We start from the raw sequence: 18,905 nt of genomic DNA on the forward strand, positions 1-18,905 counted from the left end.
GAAATAAAAACAGAATTAGTGCCACTAGCAGAGAAATAAAAATATTTAAGGCACCACACAGTTGTGTATGGTTTAAATCACTTCTGCAGAGGTTAGTCCAGATGGGCGAACAGCTACATTATGACTAATAAGACAGCCCACTACTGAGTAAGGCAAAAAAGAATGCCAAAACTAGAAACTTTGTCAGTGTAATGAGAGATGTGTATCAAACATCTCAGTGTACATCACAGGTCTACTGAGTACAACTAAAACTTTCACAAAGAAAATACATTTTTGTAACAGCATAAAGAGAAGTTTCTCAGAAGAAATACGATGGCTGTGAAACATGAATCATTGCCAGATTATCACTGCTACACTTAATGACAACAACTAGGACCCAAATTCAAGTTGGAGTGCAGTTAAGTTTTTTTTTTTTTTTTTTGCGTGTAGCTGGGTGGAGAAATTTTCTTTTCTGTAGAGCCTTATTTAGAAGCACGTTGTGTCTGGCTCTTTCTCTCTCCTCTGTACTCCAGCTATCAATCTGTTATTCCTTGAAGCCAAGGTTCACAGTCCTCTGCAAAGCAAAACTACAAGATTTATCAAGTTTCCCCATCAGATTACCCTTGTGCAATCAAATAATCTGGGAATGAATTTCATGCCTAAGCATGTTCACACCAGCAGAACAGCTGCTCAGTTAAAAACCCTTCAAGAGATCACACTGCCACCTCCCCTAACAACCATCAACAATATATCCTCAACAAAGGTTCACAACAGTCTGCACAACAAAGCTGCAGGATTCAGTGTGTCTCTTCTTATCACTCCTGCATAAGGAAATACTCTGGAACCTATTGTTAGCCAAACGCAACATCACTAATTCAATGCAACAGTTCTTCAATCAAAAACTGTAAAATCAACACTATGCATCTCTTCCTTCCCCACTCACCACCAGAAGAGCTCTAACCAACGTTTAAAGTTCTCTACACAACCAAGCTATAGGGTTCAACTTTTTTCTCACTCTTCTGGAGCAACTAAAGAATTTGGAACCTGCTTTCTAATGATAGCACCACCACCACTTCTCAACTATACCTCACTCAAAAGCTATTATATGTCTCAGGTCAATCGTATACTTGTCTAAAAAGTTTGGTTAGTGCAAGAAAAAAGGATCCCCAATGGGGTAATTAGCTTTAGAACACTTCAGCTTCAATTTGGTAGATGAAACTCAGGTAGCGGCCGACCGACACTCGTGGGAACTGCTTCTGCTTCGGGCTCCATGGCAAGAAAGACTGATGTAATGGCATTGGCTGCCTTAATTTATACTACTGACAACCTGAAGTCAGTCCTGAAGCGACAGCAACTGACGCAGAAATACTAAGCCTCTGGTATTCGGGCCGGCTGAGGGCTACCCTGGCAGGGATAACCCATCTGTGATGACTGCAACAGTGAAACACGAAGAACATCCTCTCTTTCACAGTTGTTGTTGTTCTTCTTCTTTTGGCTTTTCACGGTTAGGGGTCGCCACAGCAGAACTCCGGTCCGCTAATGATTGGCAGTAGATTTTTCACAGGTGCCGAGGTGCCAGCTCGATGTTCAACCTTCAACAAAAGCACACCCATTCTACGCATGTTTTCGAACACCACTTGACTGTGGGGAGGACATGCAGACTCCACACAGAAGGCGCTCCAGCCGAGAATCGAACGGCAGAACCTCTTGCTGTGAGGCAACAACGCTACCGCTGCACCACCGCTGCTTCTTGCAGGGCTTTAATACCAGAATCTTGAATTTTAGCTGTACATTATGATCTGGCTAAATTACTCTAGACGCTGAGATTAAAGTATCCTTACAGTGCCAACTTGTGACATGAGCATTTAATTTCATTTTCACTTGCATCTGGCATTTATAAACACACATTAAAAGCAATACTACTTATTTTAGGTATGCCTCACTATACTAAAGTACAATTGACTGAAATCTAGTTTATCAACTACCATAAATGATGTGGCATCTGAGTGAAATCAGCATTCTCTAACAACTGACAGAATGTGTGTCATCAAAGTTTGAATTTCTCACATCAAATAACACATTCTCATGTTTTTTGTAGGATTTCATTTTTATAACAGGCAAGCTCCCTTACACTCCCTGATGTGGGGTACTTCATCTCATACTCCCTACACACATAACTCCAACAGTATAAAGCCTCAGGGAAGGGAGAACACTTGTAAACACTCTCTTCTCAACATTCTGGAATCTCAGAATTACCTTCTTTTTTTTTTTTTAAATTCTCTTTATTGTTCTAGTCAAACATTAACAGCAAATAACATCAGACAAACATACACAAACAAGCTATATATGCAACTATATACACTTATACATTGCCCAAAATAACACAAAGGGTAGTACAGTAATCAGATATTCATTTCAGTATATGTTCAAATAACATTCTCCAATATTCTTTAAGATATGGTTTCTGGTTAATGTTGTGGAACAAGTATCTATGTGCCTTAAGGTGTTTAATAGCCAGAGTCTTGAACCCTTCCCAAGATAATAAATGCCTATTTTTCCAATTAAGAGAGATATACTATTTTACTAACATAGATATGGAAATCAGAATTGTACATTTCGCCTCTGATAGGCCTGGGGGAGGGATGTGTAGGAGAGTGAATTTCCATGAAAGGGTTGATTTTTCATAGCCAATTTTTTCCAGTATGACTCTCAAGGCACACCATAGTTTATATGAGCATTTGCAGCTCCAAAATATATGTAATAGATCATCTGTTTGATTCTGACAGACTTGACATTGAGGGGAGTAATTAGGGTATATTTTGTTGATTATGTCAGGGGTAATGTATGCATTGTTCATTACCATGAGCTGGGTATATTTAAGTTTCTTTAGGGGTATGTGTTTAACGCTACTTCTTATGGCATTTGAAACCTGGTTATGGGTAATAGAGGGATCTTGCTTTAACCAATATTTGGAGAAAATGGGCTCATTATGTGTTTTGGAGGCCATGATAACTTTGTAGGTACTGGAGGTCATTTTCTTTTTAAGGAGAAATAGTTTCCACAGTGCCTTGTAAGTTGAGATATCCTTATCAGTTACCATGGGGTGGTCTAGGTACATATGGACTAACTCCCTCATTTGTCTTAATATAATTGCATATTTTTTGGGTAAGTTCATGTTAATTCTCTTATCAGAGACAGTCTGTTGCTTGAAGGGGAAGAGGTCAGAGATGTTTGGATTCCTGAGAAGGGGGTATTGGTCTAGGTTTACCATACGGCCGTTCATCTTTAGATTAGGGTTGAGATGTAATGGTTGTAAAGTGGTTTAAACTAAAAATATTTTGTAGTGACTTTATATTAGATTTAATGCCTTTATGCAACTTAGTCTTGCCTAAGTTTTCTTTATTCAGGAAAGGGAGAGCAGAGGGATTAAGGTTTAGAGATTTGACATAATTGCTAAAAAGTATGACCCAGGCTGGACACCACATAGTGTAATCCTTGTTGTAGGAAGCAATGTTTATGATTCTACTCCCATTGATTATTTCATAGTATAGTTTAAAATATGGCAACCCAAGGCCTCCTTGCTCCTTAGGGAATTTAAGTTTTGTGTAACTAATCCTAACAGATTTGGGGGACCATATAAATTTTTAAATAAATGAGAAAATAGTTTTAAAGAATTTGTTATGAAGTGTAATATTTGTCACATTAAAAATATATAGAAATCTAGGCAGTATATTAATTTTTATGACTGCAGTTCTGGCTAGGAGTGGAAGTTTAAGTTTGGCCCATCTGTTTAGGTCATTTTGAACACTCAGCCATAATTTAGCCATACTGCCCTGGTATTGAGCTTAATGCTCCTGAAAAAAGGATATTCTCAGGTAGTGGAAGTGTTGTTTAATGTTTATGCCTATAGTAGGGAATATGTTTGGGAATGGGGAAGACATATTTATCGGGAATATTAATGATTTATCTCTATTGAGTTTGTAGTTTGCTAATTTGGAAAAGGTGTTAATGGAGGACATAATTTTCTCAAGATCGGAACTAGGTAAAGTAAAATAGATGTTTAAATCATCAGCATACGCTGATAGGGGAAGTTTAGTGTTAGATAGAACAGGAGTACGATAGTAGGTTTTCTGTTTGATTAGTAAGAATAAGGGTTCGATGTATAGGTTGAATAATAGTGGAGAGAGGGGACATCCTTGCCTAGCACCATTATGAATTTCAATTCTTTATTAGAAGAGGAATAAGCCTGACTAATACAGTCCCTGATCCATTTGGCAGTAGTGATCTTTTTATTATCTGAAAAGGACACAAACAATTGATCTGTTTTCCTTGTTTGTTGGGTCCTGTCTAAATAAATGTGAACATCCAATGTGTGGAAGATGTATTCTGCTTTGTTTGAGTACTTTGGAAAGAAAACTGGAAGTTCTAATGGGCAAAACTGGAACAAACTTTAGGGACAAAAGATGGATTGAAACCCTTCTGGCGAAATTTCAAATCACATGTTGCTGCCAGTTCAAGGGGAGGAGGTTAAGAGCACCTTTCATGAAGGTTTTACACAATCTGTTGCTCATTAAAGGTGGGTTTATAGATTCGGAAATAGCTGCCAATTGGACCTTGATGGTAGAGACTGAAGAACCTTGATTGAATAGGGAAGTAAAAATTTCAGGACTTCCGATACGGAACAGTGATGGGATCAGTTGAGCCCAAATAGCAAATCTCTTCCATTTGCTAGTATACAATTTCTTAGTGGCAGACTTGTGGGCGATGATAAGATATGTATGACGTATGATTCCTGACTATAGTCGGAAGAGGAGGAGCCAAGCTGTTAACTTCAAAGTGTGAAGGGACTAATGAATAGGTCTGGGATTTGATCCAGGAACCATGGACCGTCCAGTGCATATTGGGGAACCATACCTGACGAGGCCAGTAAGGGGCAACTAAAATCATTTTGCTCCCAAGTGAGATGCCTTTTGGATCACTCTGGGAAGGAGGGAACTAGAGGCGTAGCCAACCCCGGTGGGCCAAGGATGGGCGGACTCTCCCGGAGCTGGAGTGAGAGAGAAGAACTTTCTGCACTTCGTTCAGCGAGGGCGAAGAGGTCGCAACAAGGAGTTCCCCATCTGCTGAAGATCTGAGTTGTCACTGCTTCGTTCAGAGACCAGTTCTGCTTAGTCTGTGGACTTGCCAGGGATATGAGTCGCTACCAGCCACTGCCCATTCCCAAACTCTCATGGCCTCTCTGCAAAGGGGTAGGATCTGGTCCCTCCCTGCTTGTTCAGATACCAGACTACTGACATGTTGTCGGAGTGAATGGCAATTCGTGGAGGGCTTGTAGAGACCTCATTTCTAAAATGTTGATATGAAGGAGACTCTCTTCTGAATGCCATTTGCCTTGGACTGACCTGCCCAGGTAATGCCCCCCACCCCATCTGGGGCGTCCCCGCGTCAATGTGGCCATAGGAGGAGGTGGAACAAAGGGTCGTCCCTGATCCAGATTGGAGGGCACCAGCCACCAGTGAAGGTCCCGTTTGCAAGTTTCCGTGATCCGTATGAGGTGACTGAGAGGGAGATCCTGAAAGGACCACTGTGTCGATAGGAGCCACTGGAGAATTCTCATATGCAATCTTGCTAAGGGGACTAGGAGAACAGTGGCTGACAGAGCCTAATAGCTGCAGGGCCATCCTGGCTGGAGCTTTGGATCTGAGAAGCAAGGCTCGGACTTGAGCCTGTATAGTCTGTATCCTTTCTGTAGGAAGATAGACCCGCATTTGGTTTGAGTCTATCTGATGAACCTTATGCGCTGAGATGGCAGCAACACAGACTTTGGCCAATTGAAGGTAATTCCAAGGGAAGTGCCTAGTGATATGGTGGCTTGTAGGTTCTGCAATAGTAGACGCCTGGAGGTGGCAGTTAGGAGCCAGTCGTCCAGATACGGAAACACCTGGAATCCTAGACTCCTCAGGTGAGCAGTCATGACCGCCAAACATTTGGTGAACACCCTGGGGGCTGTGGTGAGACCAAGGGGAACTGAAAATGACTGTCTCCCAGGCTGATGATCTATCAGGATGTGATAATAGGAGATCTATGGAGCACATCCAAACACCTTTCTCCAGCAGTGGGAGAATGGATTGTAAGGTGACCACTCAGAACTTGGACTTTTTGACTGATCGATTTAGGATGCTGAGATCCAAAATGGGCCTCAAGTCCCGGTCTTTTTGGCACTAAAAGAACCTTGAGTAAGTCCTAATCGATCTGGTCTGCGGGGACTGGTTGGATGACTCCTTTTGAAGCAGCTTTGAGATTTCTAATGCTCCGGGATTTTCTTGGAATGTTGTAACCTCCGGCGATGATTCAAAGCACCCATCGGTCCTGAGTGATACCTTCCCAGGCTTTTAGGTGCCGAACTGCACAGTCAGGCAATCCTTCAGGGATTGTGGAAGGCTGAAAGTGTTGCGGGGGCCTCTGCAGAAAATTTCCCCTCCTCTGCCTCTAGAAGGGATAAGACTTCTGGGATTTATGGAACCATATTTTCCCTCCTCTTTAGTCTTGGGGTAAGGCCGAAGGGAGTGGAAAATCGCCCCCTACGGCAGTCAAAGTCTTACCTTCTTGCTGCAGTGGGTCAATGTGTCCTTTACCTTGGGTCCAAACAAAGATGACCCATCCTTGCCCAACACCCACCGCGGCTCTACTGGCCCCTCGGCTGCATATGAAATGAGCCTCATGGACGAGTTTGATATCGATGACAGCGTAGCCAACTGACAGCCAACCGTCTGGGCCAGCTGCTCAGAGGGTATCTGAAAGCTCCTTGATCAGATCCTCTGAAATCTAGTGAAGTCGTTAAATAGTTCAGGGACCTTAAGGTAAAGGCATCCATGCTCCTAGACTCCTTATTAGGAGGATGGGACGGACATCAAGCCTCTGCTACATCTTGTTGGGTAGCAGATGCCACCACCAAGGCATCTACAGCCACACCTTTGGTCAAAAACTCCTTCTCTGGGGTGCTGATAAGAACTTATTTGGAGCTCGTCCCGGCCACCCAGGAGAGAGGGGAGGCTGAGCGGCCTTGAGAGAACACCCTAGGTCAGCAGATGTTTGAGGAGACATTATCTGAGGATCGATTGTCCGGCGGAGAGACTCCATCGGGAGTCGGCGTGCTTCCTCTTGCACAGTCTTTCCTTCGGGGTTCCCTCGAAGATCATGGTCCTGGAAAGGCGGACCCAGCCCAAGAAAGGTCCAACCCCCCCGTGGGCAACTACACACGTGACCCCCCTACCGAGCGGCGCACTGAGAGAGAAGGCAGCCGAAAACCATCGGTCCCGCGCGTCCGCCCCCAGGGCCGGAGGAGTCCATCTATGAAACTCCGACTCAAGAGCTGGGGTTGGAGTGGGTCGGGGGCGACCGAAAACCTCCAGCACAGGCTCCAGTGCCGCTGCTGTTGGAGGAGAAACCAGAACTAGTGGGTGGGCCACGCTCAAGCCGTAATGGGATGGGACTTCTCCATCGGCTCGAAGGACTGGGTCATCGGCTCCAAAATCAGTTGAGCCGGAGAAGGTGACCCTCTCGAAGCCCCAGCCATAGGCGGGCAGACCGCCCGCCCCGCCGGCTCTCACTCCAGTCCGTGGAGCTGATGGAGAAGCCTGCCTAGGTTGGTCGGTTCCACGGAGACTGCGGGAGCCGATGATTTCTTTTTCTTCCTCTCTTGGAGGACCCTAGAGGAAAAAGCGTGACACATGCTGCAAGACTCCTGTAGGTGTTTGGCGCCTAAACAGTACCGTGATCATCGGTGATGGACATTTTATAGTTGCATCGGACATAATGCCTCAGTAAAGGATTTTACAATAATAAAACCCTTTTTTTTTTTTTTTTTTTTTAACGAAGGGCGAAAGTCCAAGAAACTCAACAATAACAAATAACAACTACAATACACTAAAGAAAAGAGGGCCAAGAACCCTCTAACTCAAACAGGTACTTGACCTCAATTACAACAGAAAATAGCTGTTAAAACAGCTTTCTGACAGAAAATGGTGGTGCATCCTGGGATAGAGAATAGCTCAGCCAATATGCCCGTAGCGAGAGGGTGGCTCCGAGCCCATCAGTACAGAATGTAGGCGAGATAGGATCACATAACATCTCCCTGATTTGTCTTAATATAATTGTATATTTGTTGTCTAGGTTTATCACGGCCGTTCATCTTTAGATTAGGGTTGAAAAGCAGGGGTCAGGTTTAAACTAAAAAGATTCTGTAGTGACTTTATATTAGATTTAATGCAGAGGGATTAAGGTTTAGAGATTTGACATAATTGCTAAAAAGTATGACCCAGGCTGGACACCACATAGTGTAATCCTATGATTCTACTCCCATTGATTATTTCATAGTATAGTTTAAAATGGCAACCCAAGGCCTCCTTGATATAAATTTTGAAATAAATGAGAAAATAGTTTTAAAGAATTTGTTATGAAGTGTAATATTTCTAGGAAGTATATTCATTTTTATGACTGCAGTTCTGGCTAAGAGTGGAAGTTTAAGTTTGGCCCATCTGTTTAGGTCATTTTGAACACTCAGCCATAATTTAGCCATATTGCCCTGGTATTGAGCTGGATGCTCCTGAAAAAAGGATATTCCCAGGTAATGGAAGTGTTGTTTAATGTTTATGCCTATAGTAGGGAATATGTTTGGGAATATTAATGATTTATCTCTATAGAGTTTGTAGTTTGCTAATTTGGAAAAGGTGTTAATGGAGGACATAATTTTCTCAAGATCGGAACTAGCTATAGTAAAATAGATATTTAAATCATCAGCATACGCTGATAGGGGAAGTTTAGAGTTAAACAGAACAGGAGTATGATGGTAGGTTTTCTGTTTGATTAGTAAGAATAACGGTTCAATGTATAGGTTGAATAATAGTGGAGAGAGGGGACATCCTTGCCTAGCACCATTATGAATTTCAATTCTGTTAGATATCTGGTTATTTATTTGTAATATAGTATATGCATTAGAGTACAGAGTTTTAATCTTGTTAATAAATAAGTTTGGTATGTTGAAATATGGGAGAGTATCCGCGGTGGTGGTGCTGTGGTAGCATTGTCGCCTCACAGTAAGACGCTGTCCGGTTCAATACTCAGCTACAGCGTCTTCTGCATGCAGACATGCGTGAATGGGCATACCTTCGTTGAAGGTTGTGCATCAGGGCTGGTAACTCGGCACGTAAAAATCAACTACCAATCATTAGCAGACCGGAGTTTCAATGTGGCGACCCCTAACTGGGAAAAGCCGAAAGACACAACAACAGCAACATCAAATAGAAACTCTGTACTGATCCAGTCGAAGGCTTTGGATGCAACAATAGCTAGACAGTACAGAGGGCTTTTGGTCAGAGAAGAGAGAGAAATCATAGTGTCTAATGTAAGGGTGTGGTCTATTGTTTGTCTGTGCATAATGAAGCAAGATTGTTCAGGTGAAACAATAGTAGAAATTACTGCATTGAGTCTATTGGCAAGAATTGTGGCCAAGATCTTCATATCCATGTTAACAATAGAGATGGGTCTATATTCCCAGGGGTTTTTCAAATCAGCGTTATGTTTAGGGCTAAGGATAGTTCTAGATGCATTAAGGTGGATGTCTTTATATCCAACAGTCAATATTCCACCAACATTCTTTATTCCATCAACGATCTGGTACCTCGGCAATTCGCCTTCAAAGGATCACAATTCAACATTCAGAATTAACTCATTTTATACTATTTTACTAATTAACCAATTAATGGATTAATTCAATTATACTTCAAAAATTCAAATTAAAGTGACTTTTGCATAAAATCTGACATTTACATATCTAATATGTTTTAAATGTTTAAACCATGTTATGCATTCATAATTTAATAATAAACTTGTTTAATATATATATATATATATATATATATATATATATATATATGAATATATCAATGTGAAATACATGTGCATATATATGCACTAAAAATATACCGTGTTTCAATCTGAACAGAATTGAGTGGCAGGTTTTAAAAGATTTAAAAATAAAGGTGGAAATTGGGTTATAATGGACAGTGGTGAATAGATTGTTGTTGAATTCTGAAGAGTATAAGAAACTTGACAGTGACCCTACTGTGTTATTTAATGATGAGCTGTTATTCTTATTGGAAAAAGGTGAGCGCGCTAGGTTTTATGCATACTGATGTCAAAATTATATATTCAAAAACCAGTAACACCTATTTTGTATGCGTTACCTAAAATCCATAAGAATTTGGAAGAACCTCCAGGTAGACCCATTATATTGGTATAGGTTCTTTTTTGGAAAAAGTTAATTTGTTTTTGGACTTTCAATTAAAGGGAATACACAGGATCTAATTAATAACATTTTGAATCTTAATTGGATGTCAAGTCCTTATATACCAACATTAATACCAAATATGGCTTGGAATCTATACAAAACATGATGGGTGAAGGACCCAGAACCGGTTTTCTTATTAATTTGTTAGAATTTTGTTTAACTCACAGTTATTTTTGAATACTATTTACAAGTGAAAGGCACCGCCAATGGGAACAAAGTAATCCTATACAAAGCTTTTATAGATTATCTCATTTTCATTTAGATTTTTTGAAGTACTTAATAACAATGAACATAATTTACAATTTTTTGATCTAACTCTATTTGAGAAGGAGAGTAAAATTCAATTTAGACCATTTAGGAAGTATGTTCCTACATGCTACAAGCATGCACCCCCCGCACTTATTAAATGCCCTACCATATGGGGAATTCAAAAGAATTCGGGATCACACTAGTGTAAAGGAAGACATAGATAAAGAATTACATTCAGTGCTTATGAGACTATTGGAAAGAGGATATGAATATAATCAATTATTAAAATGCAGAGATAGTGTGATCAATAACATTAGGTTGGTACATGATAGAGTTAACATCATGATACACTCTGATAAAAGAAAAAATAATGCAAAGAACAATGTTGAGAAATTGTTTTTTGTGACTAAATTTTCCTCTTTCTCTGATATATTAGTCTCATTAGTTAGAAAATTTTGGTATTTAATTTGTGAAGATGATAACATAGGTGAGTTATTTCCTAATTATGTTAATTTTTCTTAAAGAAATTCTAAATAACAATCTTTTACACCATGTTGGATCAACTTCAGCTAGGGTGGGCACTTTTGCATGTGGTTCATGCAGTGTTTGCAATAGGGTTATCAACATTGAATTCATTAATAAAATACGCCATATATCTAAACATTTTTTCAATTGTAAGTCTACCAGTGTAGTATATATTTAGGTTGCTCATGCAAGGACATTTGGTATATAGGACAAACAAAAAGAATGATAAAAATCAGAATTTTTGAACATTTAAAGGATATAAGAAATCTAAATTCCTTTAGTCCTGTTGCTAAGCATTTTATGGATGCTCATGATGGCTGTAGTGATAGTTTGAGATTCTGCATATTGGGAAAACCTTCAGTCTCTAGGGGAGATGATATAGTAGGCAAATTGCTAGAATTAGAAACAAGGATGATACTTAAATTCAATACATTGAAACCATTTGGTTTAAATCAGGAGCTGGGCATCTAAAATTGTATAGGGGTATATTTTTGTGCATATATATGCACATGTATATTCATTTACTAGTGTTTAAGGGATGATTATTAAAGCATATTATTTATTGAGTGATTTATCTAATAATTATTTGTATGGAATTAATCATATTCAAAAATAAGGTTTTTATATATTTTTTTCATATACATGTGTGGATGTTTTCACATTGATATATTCATATATATATATATTAAACAAGTTTATTATTTTTCATACATTATTTATACATTTGTTATACATTTTTATATGTGTTGCACAATTAAATTATGAATGCATAACATGGTTTAAACATTTAAAACATATTAGATATGTAAATGTCAGATTTTATGCAAAGGTCACTTTAATTTGAATTTTTGAAGTATAATTGAATTAATCCATTAATTGGTTAATTAGTAAAATAGTATAAAATGAGTTCATTTTGATGGAATAAAGAATTTTGGTGGAATATTGACTGTTTTTGTCTTTATATCCAAATCTGATAATATGATTAAACAGCAGAAGCAGAGCTTTGGAAATTTGGGGTGTGAAAGATTTATAAAATTTGGCCGTGAAGCCATCCGGTCCAGGGGATTTGTTAGATTTGAATTTATTAATTGCCAATACAATTTCTTGTTGTGTAATTTCCCTGTCAAGGGAGTCTTTTTGAATCTTAGTTAGCTTGGGGAAGGATAAGTTGTTTAAGAGGCTTTGCAGTTCTGCTTTGTTGATAGGGCCTTCAGGAGGACTGTAAAGTTGAGAGTATAAGGACTCGAATAGTTTGATAATATCATACGTATTCTGATATTCTTTCCCCTGATAAGATATTTCCGAAATAAAGGGAGATGTTCTGTTTTGGTTTATCACTCTGGCTAAAAATTTAGAGGGGAATTGAGCCAGTTCCGAATAATTTGCTAAGGTTTTTATCTCGTGAAAGGTAAGATTCTCAGCTTGTAAACATATAAGTTCCTTTTGTAGTTGAATCATTTCATTCTCAGATTCAGGTGAATATTTTAGTTGAATTTCGGCCTCGAGCTTATATATTTTATTTGTTATATCTGTTTCATTTTTATTATATAGTTTCTTGTAATATGAAGCTTTGTTTATAAAAAAACTCTAATCATTGCCTTGGTGGCTGCCCAGGAACAATCTAAAGAGGTTGGGAGGGAATTACAGGATTGGAGAAATTGATCCTGATAGGACTCCACATGAGAGAGTATTTCTTCCTTCTTTAGAAGGTTAGGGTTTAGACGCCACCAAATAGCTTTGTTGTTTAATGATCTTGTAGAAGGCCGGTGAACAGAAAGGGAGATTCTTGGAGTGGTCAGAAAGCCTTCTAGGATCTGTGAAAAATGAGGTGTCAAAATTACTAAATATTGAAGAGATTAGAAAGAAGTCCAGCCTGGACCAATTTTTACCACAGTTAGAAAAGAAGGTGAATTGGTTATTTTTTGAGGTGCCGTTTAGAAAAATATAAGGGTCAAATAAGTTATAGTCTTCTTTCAGTTCAGATATGGTTAAGGTTGCAGATTTATTATAATTAGCTTTGATATTTGTCCTGTCATTTTTTGGATCCTGGATAGAGTTCCAGTCACCCCCTATGATGTAATAATGGTTAGGAAATAATGAAAGTAATTTGTAAATCTGCATAATAAAATTTTGTTGCCCTGAGCATGGGGAATAAATATTAATAATTAAGATAGGTTTATCTAATTGAGTGCAAGTTGTAGTAAAGTAACACCATCTACCTTCGTTGTCTGTGTCAAAACTAACTATGTCGTGTATGCATTTATTTTTAATTATTATAGCGACACCTGCGCTATTGGATTTAGCTCCAGATGCAATAATTGTTTTAACCCACGGTCTATCTCTGTCCTGATCCCACTGATGGTTAAGTAGGTGCATTTCCTGGACCAGTATAATATTAGAAGCAGATTTAAACCCCAGATGCATAAAAAGTTTTTTTTTGTTGGATGCTTGTAACCCTTTAATGTTCCAAGACTCTATATCAAACATTTGTGCACTATATTATAAAAAGTAAGTAAATTGTGAGATATGGAGAATGTAAAGCTGCTTAAGAATAACAGCAGTTTAAACAAGAGTGTTTGGGCAAGGATAAGAAACCCTTCCTGCTTTAATCCCGTGCCTAACCACCTCCCCATTGGCCCGGAAGAGGCTGGGATATTAAGAGTTAGTGTGACATAGGAAAGGCTTTTACAAAAGCTCTGTGACTCACCCAAAAGGTGAGACTAATATATCCCAGAGTGACCCAACTAAAACAACAGAATCTAGGATGCATAACAATCCCAAACAGGTTAGATAACCAGATTCATAGCTCAGTTACCTAAATCTTAAACTGAGAGCTATTCATTTGTGCATCTAAAGGACAGCTGTATCTATCCGTGATATTTAAGACCATTATTTTGTAAGTAAGTTAGTGTTACGTTATTTGTATACACCTTTTCTTTTACAGCTGACATCAAAGCCCTTACTGAAGGGAGAAGAAACAAAAAATCAAACTTAGTTAATATTATTGATTATCAAGGTTAATCAAGGATGGTATTCAGGTAACTTCTTGTGAGTAGGTGTAATGGAACTATTTACTCAGAAGATGTAGTGATGAGGCTCTTAGGCCCCAAGGGTAAAGGATCATAACAGAGGAACTAGAATTATGGTGATACTCGGAGGACTCCAGATATACTATACAATGCCCTATTAAGGAGATACAGACATCTCAGAACTGCTTATATTGAAGTCATTCCTGTAGTAAAGAATATTCAACCTGGAGTCCTAGCTTACATTTCTTTTATATAAAGTAGATATCCATTGTACAAAATCAGAAAAAAACGTAAATTATTCCTGCCCTCTTATATATTGGCCTCCTGTACATCAAAACAAATAGGTTAGCAAAAGTACCTGGCATCATACACCATGTAGCAACAAAGCATCAGGCTTAGACTGCTAATATAATACTAACACAAATTCCATAAAATGTACAACATTGAGAAGGTACCCAGAGCCTGTTTTCCAAAAGATGAAAAATCTCCCACAGCTTTCAATCCTAGTATACACTCATAACACATGCTATCTGTTCTACATTTGAAGCACAGATACAAGTATCTTAAGTGTCCCGGAACCCTTTCTATTAATATTGGTTCAGTTACAGTCAGGCATTTGCAGTAAAAACGGGTGCTTGTATCTTTTTAATCGTGTTACTGTATCAAAATGTCAGCATTCAGATCAAGTACCCTATGCCATATTAGTTCTACCTGGCTTTAGACACACAATTTAAAATAACATGCGTGGAAACATGGATCGCATGTGAGCATCTGATTTGAGCCTCAAGATACACTGAAGAAATGAATTAAGGCTGTATTTGCCTTATGTACAGCCTACATATTCCGTTTTGGGGTTGCTGGTGAACGGAGCTGTTTTAGTAGGCAAAAACCCAAGTTACAATAAGGCATGGTTTATTTTTAGGTTATATAGCAAAGAATGGAGTAGCTTTGCACTGGGAGTAACCAATGCTTATTCTAATGTAGCCTGCAGCTTTAAGAGCCCCTAGGACTCCTGAGAAAGCAGGGGTCAAGTGTAGTCATGCTGCAGGGCTACATGGCGGAAAATGAAAGTTTTAGTCACTGGACCACCAGAGGCCACGAGGCTAGAAGGCCTGCAGAGCAGTCAACCAAGGTCAAGGCAGGATTCCAATTCTGCATTGTAGAAAGACGACACAGGAGCGAGGTGAACTCTTCATGTTGAATCCGAACAAGAGAACATCGCCCCAGGCTTAAGGTAAGTTAGCGGTATTGTTGTACAGCCTCCGGACATTCTTTGAACGCTTGAAGGAACACCGAAGCAGCTTCCTTGCTGTTTACTGTGGATAATTTGGACCCCTGATGATGGAATATCAAAGTGTTTGGGTATTTCATCTGAAATTTTATTTGTTTTTTAATTAGATATGCTCAAAAGGGTGCAAGCTTTTGTCTTTCCATTTTTATCAGTGTAGGAAGATCCGATGAAAGATATATTTTGTATCCATTCCATAGGATATATTTTTTATTTCTAGCTGCACGTAAAAGTCTGTTTACATGTTGAAAGTTAAGAATTTTTGCATAGACAATTCTCGGATTTGTTTTGTCATAGGATGGTCTCAGGGCTCTATGAGCTCGTTCAATTATTATCTGGTCTGTCAAGGGCGCATTATCTAGAAATAAAGCAAATATTGTAGATATGGTTTCAAGTAAAGTGGTTTGATCTATGTGTTCCGGGATGCCTCTTAAAATAATATTATTGCGCCTGGATCTTGCCTCAAGATCCAGGAGTTTCTGCTGCATATCCAGAATAGCTGTGACATTAGTTTTTTGTTCTTTTTGTAACTGGTCAATTTTGATCTCATTGTCAAAAACCTTTTCTTCAGTTTTGTCAATTCTTGTAAGTATTCTGTCTATAGAGTCTTCAAAGGTTTTTAGTTGAGTGGAAAAGCTCTGTATTGCTGTTTGGATAGGCTGCAGTACAAATTTTAAATCTTCCATGCTGGTAGGGTCAGATTTCACTTTGGAAGGTGGTTTTATAGATTCCTGTTGCTTGGCAGTCCTTGCCCTTTTAGATATTATTTCTTTCTCCGGAGATGAGATTGAGGAGTATTTCGCTTTTGTATTTTGAGCCTCCATAGATTCAGATTCCTGTGACATAGCTGAATTTTTCCTCTTTTTTTTTTTTTTTTTTAGGTAAGTGTAGGCCGGAGAGTCCCAGTCCTCATGGGCAGCAGACACACGTAAGGTAAGGAAAGATCAATAGCAATCCACCAAGTATTTATTTCAGTTTCCAGTTCAAGAGTCAGTATTTAGTTTCAAGCAAGTTCCTCAGATCCAAGGAAAGGTTATTGCTCATAGAATTTACTTCTCTCCCATAGAGTAAGGTTATTATTTTATTGTATGGAGCTGAGCTATGGTCTAACACTGATTATAGGATGGCAGCCATCTTGATCTCCGGAATATCAGAATTATCTGTAAGCAGAGTGTATGGTAGGTGCCTCGGGGCTTGACTCTCAAGCAAAACTGCTGCTGAATAGTACTGGGCTGCCTGACAGTGCTTATTTTTGGTAACATTTTGATACATTAATGTTAAACTTTGGATTGACTAAAGGGCCATTTCATTACTCAGTGGTCAGTCAACTCTGATAAGATGAACTTCAGTAAGGTCAAGATTATCCCTTATTTTAGTCCTGCCATGCATAACTCTGGCTCAGCTTTATCTTATGTAGAAATTGCTTCTTAATCACTTAGTGACTCTGAAAATCCAGCACAGAGAGCAACAAACCAAATGTTTCAGTCTTACTTCAGCTAAATTTTGCTCTGCTTTACTCAGAGGAGAAGGTGATGAACATTTACTAACTGGCCACAATGCAAATGTTTGGTTTTACTTTATAATCGTTTGCAGATGTGTGGGAACTAATAGGTTTTCAGCTGCAAGAAATGTTTTGATTTTCTGCTAAAAGTACTGTCTGCAGAACTTGTGCCAGTAGTACAGTTCTGTTATATACTTTAAGGAGTTTATCGTTTCAGTGGCAACAAGAAATGTGTTTGCATTGCTTCTACCACATCATTGCCTCCTCTTTTTATTTCTGCTTTCTTCTACGGTCTCCCTGTCTCGTCTCTCCATACTCTGCTCTTAATGTAAGCTCCACAGCTGGTGAATTAAATAATTAATTCTTCATTGCTGGCTTTGTGTCTTCCATTTTACTTCACTCTTTAGGAAGCGCAGCAGCTATAAAGTATTCACTGGCAGTTAAATTTTCATCTTGTTCCTTAGTTAACAGTCTTCTGCAACTGAGTCCAGTCTTGGTTCAACAATTACAGTATTCCAAGACTGATTTTATTGCCTTGATGCATGTTTGTAGTCATTGCTTGATAAGCCTTGTATACTAATTATTTTTTTTTTATTTATTTTACTATTACATCAATCACTGTGTAGCCTCAATCAAAAGACCAAATCCAAAATCTGCAGTCTTCAGTACAGCAAAACTAGAGGATCAGGTCATCTGATTTGGTCTTACATAACTAAATAGTCTAGTTTGACTGACTTGGAATTAATTAACAGTTAGTTGCAACGTTGTGTATAAGAATTCACATTCCTTTAAGAAATTGTTGGAACATAATGGCCCTTGTAAATCAATAAGGAATAGGAAGAGCACATTTAAATGTGGGCATTGTGCACAATGTTACAACATTATTGACACTGAAAAAAACTTTTTAGAAAGTAGACAAAGGTGGATTATTAGTAATGATTATTTTAATTGTGAGACCAGGAGGATTTATGAGCATAAATATGAAATGTCCATAAAAAAAAAACAAATGCTTTATACAAACATACCACTGTCTGTCCCAATGCTAAATTCCATTTTATGGTCTTAGAACAAGTTAAGAAAGATATGAGGGGTGGGTTGTGGGAAGAGAAATTGGAGTTTAGAGAGCTATGGTGGCAAATTTCCCTTGATGCCACTACCCCCCAGGTCTTAATGAATTCATTTCTATTGTACCACTTTTAAAATTAAAAGCAGGAAAATTATACATTTTATGCAATTTATAAAATAACCAATAGATGGCAGGCTATTCTTATTTAACATATTTTTTAAGAGATTTCATTCATATACAGCATTTTATTTAATTATTTATGATGAAAGTGAGTCTTATTTAAAAGTATTATAAATTATAAATTGAATTTTACATCAAATTCTTTTATTTTATGGAAAGTTTTAGACAATAATTCATGTATGTTTTTAAACTGAATGGTATTGATTTAATAGAGACTGTTGTTTTAAAGAAATTTTAGTAATTAATTCTTTAATTTATGAATTTATGTGATTGGTTAACTTGTTATTTAATTAATCTATAAAAGGTTTAGTAATTTAGTCATAGGTTATCTGAAGAAGTCAGTGTATTAGGACGAAAACGCAGTTTTATCTAAAGGCGTTAATGCTGATGTGTCTGACGTGATTCTTGTGGATTATTAAATAAACAACCTTCATCCAGTTTCCTCCAGCAGTTTGTGGCACTTTTTTTAGTAAATAGTCTAGAACCTACTTCTCTTTCTGGTTGCAGTATTTCTGTTTCAGTGCAAGAGCCCTAAATCTTAAAATCTGTAAAGGTATGGATCTATGTCAGATAATCGAGTTTTCAGAAACTCGAAATTCATACAAATGAGACCATATGATTCAGTTTCCGCAAACTCCAATACCAACCCCCCCCCAAAAAAAACACAAAAATCTGCTTTTTTTTACATTTATGCAGGGTGGGCAAGCCTCGCAGCACCCACAACCCCTGCAAATTATATA

At 38.3% G+C, this 18,905-nt stretch overlaps 1 protein-coding gene across 1 annotated transcript in view; it reads right to left on the reverse strand.

The window, feature by feature from the left end:
• SELENON (selenoprotein N) overlaps positions 1 to 18,905 on the reverse strand; it is an 805,209-nt gene that overhangs the window by 387,606 nt on the left and 398,698 nt on the right. The window lies entirely within an intron of this gene.

Source organism: Protopterus annectens, chromosome 1.part2, assembly GCF_019279795.1.
Source record: "Protopterus annectens isolate FY-2018-M chromosome 1.part2, PAN1.0, whole genome shotgun sequence".
Taxonomy (NCBI): domain Eukaryota; kingdom Metazoa; phylum Chordata; order Ceratodontiformes; family Protopteridae; genus Protopterus; species Protopterus annectens.